This window comes from Eleutherodactylus coqui, chromosome 2 (assembly GCF_035609145.1).
Source record: "Eleutherodactylus coqui strain aEleCoq1 chromosome 2, aEleCoq1.hap1, whole genome shotgun sequence".
Taxonomy (NCBI): domain Eukaryota; kingdom Metazoa; phylum Chordata; class Amphibia; order Anura; family Eleutherodactylidae; genus Eleutherodactylus; species Eleutherodactylus coqui.
Genome location: NC_089838.1, coordinates 86,068,458 through 86,077,510, shown reverse-complemented (window position 1 = coordinate 86,077,510; position 9,053 = coordinate 86,068,458). Strand labels below are relative to the sequence as shown.

Genomic DNA, 9,053 nt, shown 5'->3' with positions numbered 1-9,053 from the left:
ACTGTCTTGAATGTTTTCTACTTGTGAATAATTCTTCTCACTGTAGAATGATAGACTCCAAATTGTTTGGAAATGGCCTTATAACCCTTTCCAGATTGATGGACAGCAGCAATTGTTTCTCTAAGATCATTGCTGATGTTTCTTGGCATTGTGTTAACATATGCCTGAAAACTTCAGACCCGCAAACTTCTAAAACTTCAGCTTTTATAGAAGTGGTCATGGTTGCTGATGATCAATAAATTAAGTCGATTAGCATTTGATTATCAGCACCTGGCTGCTACGTACCCTCTTATTTCCTATGAAAGCAATACAGGAACACTTCATTTTTCATTGGCCTAGTTTTTGTTAAATAAATAGTGACATTGTTAAATATATCATGTGTTGCTGTTCATCTGAGGTTGCATTTACCTCATTTTAAGTCCTTCTAAGGACCACATTTTTTTTCTATGTAAAACCATAGAATAGTTTTTCTCATGGCTATAGATTAGAGATGAGAGAGCGTACTCGGAAAAGCACTACTCGCTCGAGTAATTTGCTTTATCCGAGTATCGCTGTGCTCGTCCCTGAAGATTCGGGTGCCGCTGCGGCTGACAGGTGAGTCGCAGCGGGGAGCTGCAGGGGAGAGCGGGCGGGAGAGAGGGAGAGAAAGATCTCCCCTCCGTTCCTCCCCGCTCTCCCCTGCAGCTCCCCGCTCCGTGCCGGCACCCGAATCTTCAGGGACGAGCACAGCGATACTCGGATAAAGCAAATTACTCGAGCGAGTAGTGCTTTTCCGAGTACGCTTGCTCATCTCTACTATAGATCAATAATTACTCCAAGCAAGTGACCCTCTAGCTCATCTATGAATTTTCATCCACTTTGTAAATATTTCTTTTCCAAGCAGTTTTATTTCTCTTTTTTTAGTCAGTGACATCCAAAACTTAATTGTATTCTTATTCTATAATTCCATATATGATGGAGCATCCACCAGATACAAAAATACCCTGCCCTCTATGCACTTGTGCGAAGGGTTGTCACTGCCGAATAATAGAGTTTGTCTGGGAGATTACAGAGCATGAAAATCCCTCCCTCCTCTCATTTCTGCCTGTGTGAGTCACTCTATATTCAGAGCAGAGCTTGCATGTCTGTAAGAGCAGGAGCTGCAGTGAGCAGTACGAGAGCTGTGCACCCCTTCTGGGTGAAGTGACAAGTCTTTCGTATGGATGTGTCATTCTTTTCAAGAAGATTCTAGGCAAGAGAATTGGGAATTTCAATACCTAGAGCATGTCCTAAAGCCATTTACAACCTATTTATCTTCAACATACTTACAATAAAGGTAGGAACTTTCCCTTTTCTACGTTCTCTAAGCATCACATATGATTCCCTTACATGATACACCTAGCGCCTGTTCCAAAATTGTTTATTTTGTTCATATGAAGGAAACCTTTTATTATTGCTTTCAAGAGTTACATGCTATACCAGCAAGCCATGCTATTACATACTGTAACACTTAAATTGTTCCCAATGTCAACTTGTAGATAGTATTCCAATTATGTTAGATAGGCTACAATCTTTAAGTGTTTCATTATATTCATTCATATTTTTTTTTTTTAAATCCTGCTTTGAAGTCAATCAACTCTAAACAAAGACCATTTAGGAAGCTTCTTAAATAAAAACATCTTAGTTGAAGGATTTTGGTGTTAAAGGACTTTTGTGACCAGTTTTTCTTTACCAGAAACTGAATCATGTCAATCATACTTGGAACTTAAAAACAAGCACCTTCATTTCTATCTGTGGAACATACAGTAACCTATCTATTTCATTCCATTAAACAGAAGTGTCAAAGGGACTTTAGTGTTTGTTCAATTGTGTTTAATGGATTGTCACACTAACGACAGTTTAGTAGAGCAAACAGGCTAATCATTACGGTACAATGACGTTTTCAAACATCAACCCCATAATGTGGTTTTATCATTGGAAGGCGATCAGGTGTTGCATTGTGCCAGGGAAGTCACTTGTGCAGTGATCATGGCTAGGACTGCATAGACCTTCTCCACACAAGCATATTAAATGTGTACATAACATGATTCAGAAATGCCTTTGATATATTATTGTTTATGGCTTTTTAAGTAGAAAGGGATAGTTTATACACCAGATAGATATAACTTCCTAAACTAGTTTTTCAGTATCCGACAGGTTGGCTATTAAAATTTTCATCTGTCAGAAGAAGATGCTCATCAAATAAGATAGATTACAAGAAAATTAGACCATAAACTGAAAGCTTAATTTCAGATAGAATTTGTCTTCATCCCATCTACATGCCTGAAGCTCTTGTCAAATATTAGCAATAGGAGTTTCTTCTTTCTTTCAGTTGTCCCATCTGTATAAACACGTGAACTGGGGTGTCAAGCAAGACCCTACAGACACTACTGCAATCTATCAGGGCAGCATATTGAGCAAACAGTTAGGGAATTATTTTGAACTGTGTTTCCCATTTCAGTTTGAAGTTGCAGCTCAGAAAATAGATGATTTTGCTGAGGAAGTTGCTATTGGCTATATATTTTTCCTGAAGTATCTGCAGGGGCTCCAGCCTCCCAGAGTAAGAACATCTGTTTGTTAAATCTCCACTCAAGCTCGTAGAGAGGATATCATATGTCCTAATATATCACATGGAGAGATAACCACTTTAGAGACCATAAAAAGGGAACCTGACAGTGATGCTTGAAAACAGTTCACTTTATTATATAAAATAATGAGTATATTAAATTAAAATTATTTTAAAAATTGGGCATCAAGGTCAAATAATGCCAGTATCTATTAATTTACAGGCTCAGGCAGCCACCAATTTCAATAGAAATATTTTCAGAAGAGGAAAAAGCTGTAATAAACACTAGGCAACAAAGTGGAGTTCCTCAGTATACAGCAAGCTGTGTTCTGGTCTATGAGGAATGTATAACTCTACATGTATTGCTGCAATAAACAAGTAGATGTTATCTGTTACCTGCATAAAAATCTGGCAAGCATTATTTAGTATGTATAGTGGATTTTGAAGGCTTTTCTCACTAACAAAATCTATGGTGTAGCAGTGGGATGCTCATGAATGTGTGATTGTTGGGATTTTGATCTCTTGAACCCCACAATTACTGAAATTAATGTACAACTAAATACTATGGATTAGGGTTAAACAAACTTTTTAAAAGTTTATTTTGGCCCATTTATCAAACTTCGGCAAAAAATATCAGTTCAAATCGAATTTCGCCAATTATTTCAAAATGGACTTCACAAATATCCTTAAAACTGGTTGTATAAAACTAAGAGTCATGAAAATGTTCCTCCTGCTTTTTGTTCAGAGGCTAGCACTGTTGCCTTGCAGCACTGGGGTCCTAGGTTCCAATCTGACCAAGGACAACATATGTATAGATGTTTGTGTTAGTTTCTACAAACATTCATATAAACTCCATCAAATGTACTTGGTCAGATTGGAACTTGGGATCACAGTGCTGAAAAACAACAGTGCTAACCAGTAAGCTACTGTTCTTTTTCTTCCTAACCCTGATTCTACATCCAGAGGAGGAGGAAACAGAAGGAAGTAGAAGCACTGGGGCTCAGTGGTTAGCATAGTGGCTGACACTGTTGCCTTTTAGCACTAGATTCAAATCTGACCAAGGACAGCATTTGATGGAGTTTGTATATTCTTCCTGTGTTTGTGTGGGTTTCTTCTTCATAATGATAATCACCTTATGTAACTAATAGATTAAGTTAAAAGGAGGAGAAACACAAAGATAACATACAAACTGCATGCAGATGTTGTCCTTGGTCAGATTTGAACCTAGGACCCAGTGCTGCACGGCAACACTGCCAGCCCCTGTGCTTCTTCTTCCTTCGTAGAAGTAAGTGCTCTTCTTCTTCTCCCCCACCCCCTGGAAGAAGGAGGGGGTAGAGGGGGATAAAGCATAGTGCCCAGTGGTTACCATTGTTGCATTCAACCTAGGATCCTATGCACAAAAGGGAGAAAAGCTGTAATTGCACAATGCTAGCAGTGAGAATCCACCACATCCCACCTCTGTGATTTGAAATGTTGCAGTGTTTCATAATAAAACATATATGGGGTAATAAGCATAGCTGTCCTGGGTTCATGCTGCTGGTTGTTCGGGCAGCAGGAACCCAGTGACAGAATCCCCTTAAGCATTGCTTGGCTTTCACAGCTGCAGTTAAGAAAGCACTTTAGAGAAAATATTAACATTGCAATTGGTAAGAGCAGTGGGACTGTTTACTTCAAAAAGTGAGTGTTACACTAGTTGTGAAGGTATTGCACTTTTTGTAAAAACTACAGTTTCTGGGATTACTCCTTTAAAGAAGACCAGTTATATTGCAAAATCAGCAAGCTGGCTGCTGCTATAGCTCTGCTACCTCTATAACTGCTTTTCTATTTTTCATAGTCACCTCTGTTTGCTTGTATGGGCTCCTCTTAGATCTGGCTCCCAGGCCTTGCACAAGTCAAGTGAAATCCATGCCTGGTTCATTTTTTTAAATGTCATCTGATCCACATTGTCTGTGGACAGGTGGATGCATCTATCTGTTATCACACTCCTAGCTGTGCTGAACATGCTTTCTGATAGCACATTGGCTGTGGGGCAGGCAAGCACCTCTAAAGCATGTTGTGCAAGTTCTGGCCACTCATCCTGCTTAGATACCAAGAAGTCAGAGGGGTCAACTCCATGTCTGAGTACATCCCTGTGGGAGCTGACATACTCTTGGACCATTACGGATAAATGCTGTCAGTGACTGTGAGTCCTACCCTGTGTTTTTGCTGCAGGCTATGACAGGCTGAAAAAATAATGCCACACCTCTGTTGGACCTTCCCTGCTGCTGGTGGTAATGCTGCTGCAAATAGTAGTAGCTAATGGTGACAGTATAGCCCTTATGTTTGCCTAGGACACTCTACTTCCACTTAGCAAGGTGCTGCCCCACAACGTCAGCCTCTTCCTCCTTCCCCTGCGAGCTGCTATCATGACTCTCCCTTTCTGTACATGTTGGGTCAAGCACCTCATCATCTTCCTCTTCGGCATTCTTCTCCTACTGAGTGGACTGTATGTCACAGTGAGTATCAGGAGCTCGCATCTCCATTTCCACATCCCTCCGAGTACACATTACTTGAGGACAGACCACGTACATGACCCACCCTCATCTTCCTCTTCAAAGGAAAGAAAAAATTGGGCATCAATGGTTGTTCGAACTCCGTGGTTGACATCCATGCCCCCTACCCATTGCTTTCTCCATGTTTCCTTTTTATATATTTATTTTTTTACTTAGTCTTTTTTTTTTTACTTTTTAGTGTAGTTTTATGTACATTTTCAGTCAACTTTGTAGTTAAAACAAAAATTGCTAGCTGTGAAAGGCCTGCAAATAATTTGTAGTGGTCCGACTCGTGACTGAACAACATCTGAGGCCGCTGATGTGCACTGTGTGTATTTGCTATTTCCCTTTTCGGTTTTCTTTTTGTTTTATATTAACACAAAACACCACAGCCAACTACATGAACTGCAATTCCCAAGTGGCACGATATGTGAGAAGAGAAGGTCTCACAGTACAGCTTGCATATTTGTGCACTGTCCATACTTGGTGCAACATAGTTGAATTCATCAGGTGTATATGAGACCTGCAAATAATTTTAGTGGTCAGACTGACAGTTTTGAGCAAGTCTGAGGCCATAAACAGAGAACTGCAATATTCCCAAGGGCAAACAGTTTGACTGTTTGCTGCTATATGTGTTGACAGCAGAACTCTACCCAACGTACAGACCATGTGTCATATAGGCATATAATAGGATGCAAAAACTTTCAGATAGAACCACATCTAAGTTCTCTGTTGGTATACAAGCTTTTACATCCAGCAGGAATATATGCTCTGTAGAATAGCTGTCCCTATTAACAAACCACACGTTATATAAGCATATAAATGTGATGCAGCTTATTTCTCTGGTCCTTCCAATATAACCTTCTTATACAAGCATTCACACCAGCAGCAATATATCTCAGAGATATCAACATAGGAGAGCCTTTCACAGGGAGATGGGAGTGGCCTTTCGAGGGTGTAGCTAACCTAGAGAGCATGGCTAACCAATAGAAGGAAAGGAAATGAGAGAAAGAGAGAGGAGAAAATGAGAGAGAAATATATATAGAGAGGGAAGAGAGCAAGAGTAAGCGGAAAGAGAACAAGAGTGTGAGGAGAGAATGAGAGAGAAGAGAGAATAGAGAGAACAAGAGAGAGGGGAGAGAAATAGAGAGAATATGAAAAAGAGTAATGAAAAACAAAAGAGGGAGAGTGATAATAAGAGAGAAAATGATGCTGTGATCGAGTTGTGTTGTATACTTGGGTTACCAGTAATGCTTTGGTATACTTAACACACAAAAGCATTATTGGCAAACCATCTTGTGCCATAGAAAATGTTACTATGTGAAACTACAGCTCCTAACACAGATAAAGGCATGGCATACCTCCATTCAAGCCCCAATGTAGCAAAATTTTTAAAAAATACTATACTCACCTTTTGGTTTCTCATCTCAGCTGCTACTGTAACTGTTCAACCAATGATTAGAGACTAGCAGAAACAGTCTGGGCTTGAATGGCATTGACTAAAGTGGACCCTAAAAAGCATCATACAGCCCCATGTGCATTTCAAATAACCCACTCACTAGAAACACACAGAGCACCTTCACAAGCCTCCCAGAGCCTCTTGCCATGTGCTCTTCACATCACCACTCCCAACCTCCAAACACACTATGCACCCCACAAGCATCACACAGCTCCCTGTGCACTTTTCAACTGGCCTTCCAGCCCTTGTAGCTCCCTGTGCCTACAAATCTGAACTGCCTGCCTCAGTTACAAATCAGTGGAAGCACATTGCCTCTTCAGACCTTGCCTCTCTGCTACATAGTCATGTAACTGGGGAATGTCACCCTACCTTCTGACATCAGACCTCCTTTAGCCCATTCTAATCTTGCCTCTCCCCAACAAGGACTATGACTGAAGAAGCCAGGAAGAGTGAAAGAGAGGTAAGTATAGTCACTTTTTTATTTTTTGACAGATGACCTGGCAATAGTATAGGAACCTGGGTGATGGGGAGAGTGGGCCCTAAGCCCGGATGTCTACTGGGATATTTGGATGACTTGACAGATCCCATATCCTTTTTAGATTATCTGGCCCTAACAACAGACCACATATATAGGCATAGAAACATGATGAAGCTTCTTTATTTGTTCCCTCCAATAATAACCCCGGTATACAAGCTTTCACACCAGCAGCAATATAACCTCTGTAGGGTAACTGTCCCTAATAACAGACCAAATTTTACATAGATTTATAAACATGATGTTGCTTTTCTGTCTTGCACTTAACTGTATGTAAATGATTGCTAGTTACACTGTGCTTATGTTATATAAGGCTAATGAATGTGATGCAGTCGTCCAATGAAATTTCTGCACGTATGAAAGATATAGAGACATCATCAAGGTGCTCTGGCTGCTCATTGGCTGCACGCTGATCTCTGCAGCAGGCCTTATGGAAAATTTCACTTTCACATGATTTTTGCCAATATTTGGGTTGGACTTAACTGATTTGATTTTGCAAAAATCGAGCCAATTTTATTGCCCAGCAAATCAATACAAGCAACACTAGTCCCCACCACTCATTGTCAATGGGTGATATCAGACTGCCATCAAGTCTGACATCACACACTGACCATGAGCATTGGGGACCCGCACTTGAGAGATTCACAGAGCAATTCAGCCAGCACCACTAGCTTTAAAACATGACAGATTCTCTTTAACTGCTGTCTTTCTATTTTTTGCTTTCTTTACAGTATACGTGTCAACTATTTTCTTCATATATTATTTTTCCTTTTTAAAGGAATATATTGCTTTACAGATGTAACTTTATATGATAATGCACATATAAATTATTATTACATTCAATGTTTGATTTAATTTAAGTTCATGCGTGACGGCTAGAGATGAGCGGGCATACTCGCTAAGAGCAATTACTCGAGCGAGCATTGCCCTTAGCGAGTACCTGCCTGCTCAGAAGAAAAGATTCGGGTGTCGAGGGTTGCAGGGAGCGGCGGGGGAGAGCAGGGGGGAACAGAAGGGAGATCTCTCTCTCCCTCTCTCCCCCCACTCCCTCCTGCTCACTGACGCAACTCACCGCTCCCCCGCGCCAGCAGCTGAATCTTTTTTTTCCGAGCGGGCAGGTACTCACTAAAGGCAATGCCCGCTCGAGTAATTGCCCTTAACGAGTATGCTCGCTCATCTCTAGTGATGACCATTTGTAAAATAAATATGTGATTTTTATATTTCCCTGAGCTTGTGGGTGGAGACTAGCTGTTATGATACCTTCTATACATTGACATTGAGGAAAACAACATGTTTTCTCCCCAACTCTGTAGCAAACCCAGAGAAATATGGCCTAGTGCCCACGGCTGTGACGGGCTCCGCAAGCGGAATTCCACAGCGGAGTCTGTCACGGAGCTCCCTCAGAGACCCCATACTCACCTCTGGATCCGCTGCCCGATGTCCCGCAATCCATGCCGGCGCACATGACGAGCCGGCAGCGTCATGTGACACGGGCATTGGTGGGTGGGGAAGCAGTTTCACGCTATCTACCGCTGTGCTACAGCGGAAGATAGCGTGACGGACGGGTTCCATTGACTGCAATGGAAGCCATCCGCGCGTACACTCACGGCAAATAGAACATGCCGCAGGTGATTACGGGTAATTTCACGCTGCAGAATTCCACGGTGGAATTACGCACCGTGATCATTGTGCTATTAGGTTCAATAGAACCTAATAGCTGCGGGCCAACGCCGCGGATTTCCGCCGCGTGATATGCAGCGGAAATCCGCCGGTGGGAATTAGGCTTAACGGCATTACGGAGGACAGTACACAACAGTACTGAACAGTGTAGATGTAGCTGTAACACAGTAAATCGCTTGCTGGCCAAACGCAACTCCATTTCTTATAGCCAGGCTGGCTGAGGTGTATCGAATTCCAGTTAGTCTCATGCAGTCATCAAAACCA

General features: G+C 41.5%; 1 protein-coding gene across 3 annotated transcripts in view; it reads left to right on the top strand.

Annotated features, from left to right (window-relative positions):
* Window positions 1–1,141: 1,141 nt before the first annotated feature.
* HRH2 (histamine receptor H2) overlaps window positions 1,142–9,053 on the top strand; it is a 100,583-nt gene continuing 92,671 nt past the window's right edge. For all 3 annotated transcript variants that reach the window (XM_066589807.1, XM_066589809.1, XM_066589808.1), the window contains exon 1: window positions 1,142–1,315. The gene's annotated coding sequence lies outside the window, so the exon portion shown is untranslated. The remainder of the gene's footprint in view (window positions 1,316–9,053) is intronic.